The following is a 2,741-nucleotide window of genomic DNA, read 5'->3' as shown; positions in this document are numbered from 1 at the left end:
GACACAAGAATAGACGAACAGCGTTGTTCATTTGAAAAAAAAAAACTACGTACCATTATGTTACATTGCATTGTAATGAAACTATAAAAAGATGGTGGAATTCTGAGAAGATTTTCAAACCCATCATAACACGACGTACGACCAAACCGATTATTTAAACACGACATTGAAATGGAAAATTGAAGAAGAAACAAGAAACGGAAATGAAAGGATTTGGTTTCAAGCAGGACATTGGAAGCCGGACGGAACCTTCTTTCCACAGTAGTTCAAAAGCAAGCTGATGGAAACTGAGAGGTCAATCTTGAGACCCAAGGCTCTGGCCTTCACCGCAGTGCAAAGGCACACAGCAGCTTCCAGGTCAACAAGGCCTTGGATTAGGGTGCAGCATGAGAATTTTGGTGGTGAGCCGATCACTAAGTGCACTAGATCATCCAGCAAGTCGGCGCAGACGCCAAGCTTGAGGGTGTCCCTGGGGCACTTGGGGAGTGATGGTTGCTGCCTTGACGGGGTGGGCTTGTGGGGCTTGGATGGCGGCGGTGGGCAAGGGACATAGGTGGAGCTGACCATAGTGAAGAAGAGGAGGTTGAGGAGGAGGAGGGTAATGGGCGAAGAGAGCTTGGAAGCCATTGGTGGAGAGATATTGAAGGGTTTGTAGGTTTGTGTAATGGCTTGTGAAGAATTATGAGAAGGGTTAGGGTTTTTATAAATGGGGTTTTAGAATTTGTTGTATTTTAAAACAAAAATTCCTTATAAATTGCTGGATATGAAACACCCAACTTTTTCAGTTACTTTATTAACTTTTGAGGAATTGATGGGTTTTTAATTAGTTTGTCTTTTTTTAAAATATTATAAAAATGTCAAATGGCCACAAAATAGACTAAGTGATGTTTGATAAGAAGATATCAAATACTTTTTAAAACAAATTATTGTTGGAAAATAATATTTGATAGATCACTCCAGACAAGTGGGCAATAGATGATAATCTAGAGATTATTTTTAGCACAAATAATTTTTACAAATATAATATAGTTTTTTTTTAAAATATATCTATGAGATTCCACGTTATTTTGAAGGAGTAACGAAACATTTTTTTTTATAAGGGGGTGGAAACCTCTCCCTAGTAAATTGTAAAATTGGTGGCGATGTATAATGAGTCAAAGCGGATAAATATATATTAACAATGAATTGTGGTATATATTGATGTTAGTATGACATAACAATACAACCTCTAAAACATGACAAGACTAAGATTGTTATTACATGCATGCTTTGAAAATCTTTTAAAATTTAATTAAGATAAAAACTGTTATAAGATAAAAGATCTAAAAAAAATAAAAAATAAATCCTAGTCAACCGAGTCAACCTATGTGAGCCCAGAAAATCAGTTTCAAGTTTGAAATCTATAAAATTATTTCTCTCATTTACATGGGTCCATTGTTAAAAGTCTTGAAATATAATCAATAATTATATTTTTATTAAAAATCTTATTTTCCATGGTTACTGTGCTAGAAAGAAAAGTATATACAACTATTTAAGTTATTGTGAGCTATACTACTCTCTGTATGTACCATCTGCATTTACCTTTCCCTCTATATTTAGTTTGTGGTTTTTAATTCCCTAATTTTTTTCCCATGTGCTCTTTTCATTCCGTTCTCATGTATTCAAATTTACAGTGGATCTCTGTTTCTAAATCTTTCCTTACCTCAATGCTTACTGTTCACAAATTTTCTTGGTCATTCTATTTTTAATCTATTCATTTGGCTACTGATATAAATTTAATCTAATATTACTAATGATTTGCTAGAATTCATATGAATGATGGACATTTAGTTTCTAACTCAAAGCTAAACCATTGTAATAATTCAATAAACATCTAACTATAATTGGCTGTGATTTCTAAAAAACAATGGGATAAAAGAAAATGAAGATTTAATATATATCTTATTGATCGGATCTATCTTCACATAAATCTCACATGAATCACAGCTGAAGTTGTTTTTCTGTTGCTCTGTGGCAGGAGGATGGGTTGAGGGGGGGGGGGGGGGGGGGATAATTGTGATGAAAGGTTAGTGGGCTATTACATGAGCGGTGTCTGAAAAAATGGGTTGAGGAGATAATTGTTTCTTTCTTTCTTTATTGTTGGGCTATTACATGTGCGGTGTCTGAAAAAGTACCACACATCCAACCTTACCCAGACTAGAAAGAGCTCAATGTCATGTTATATTGTTTTAAAGCTTAGGTCCTATCATGTATATGTTTGTTTGGATTATCTGACCCCAACAGTAGGGTTACTTATTGAGTATTTCTTCAAATACTAGCCACATACTACCCTTATATTTTAGGTAAAGGTAAAGCACCCCTACGCATACGACCGTGATTCTAGAATGGTCATAGAAGCTAAGTTATGAGAGTAGTATGCATTGTTTTTCTTCGTACTGGAATCATGTTAATGTTTCTTTTCTAACGTTGATGGTACTTGTTATTTCTTATTTTTAAATTGAATGTGTAAATTCATAGCTTCATAAGAAAGATTCTAATGAGTATTTCGTTGAAGAATCGTACGTGTAGTGACACCTCTCATCCAAGTTAGTGAATGTAAGGCATTACCATAATTTAAAAATAGAGACTATTGTCAACTAATCAAAATTTATTTGTTTATCCTAATAGAAGTTAGGATAATTCATCAAAATTAAAATGATTAATTGAGAGTGACGCACAAATAATCTACTAGTATGATTTGA

At 34.0% G+C, this 2,741-nt stretch overlaps 1 pseudogene; it reads right to left on the bottom strand.

Moving 5' to 3' along the window:
* Window positions 1-219: 219 nt before the first annotated feature.
* On the bottom strand, window positions 220-627 carry LOC147791419 (14 kDa proline-rich protein DC2.15 pseudogene; annotated as a pseudogene).
* Between the last annotated feature and the right edge of the window lie 2,114 nt (window positions 628-2,741).

This window comes from Cucurbita pepo, chromosome 8 (genome assembly GCF_057944985.1).
Source record: "Cucurbita pepo subsp. pepo isolate OVF chromosome 8, ASM5794498v1, whole genome shotgun sequence".
Classification (NCBI taxonomy): Eukaryota; Viridiplantae; Streptophyta; class Magnoliopsida; order Cucurbitales; family Cucurbitaceae; genus Cucurbita; species Cucurbita pepo.
This window is presented reverse-complemented; position numbering and strand designations above follow the sequence as displayed.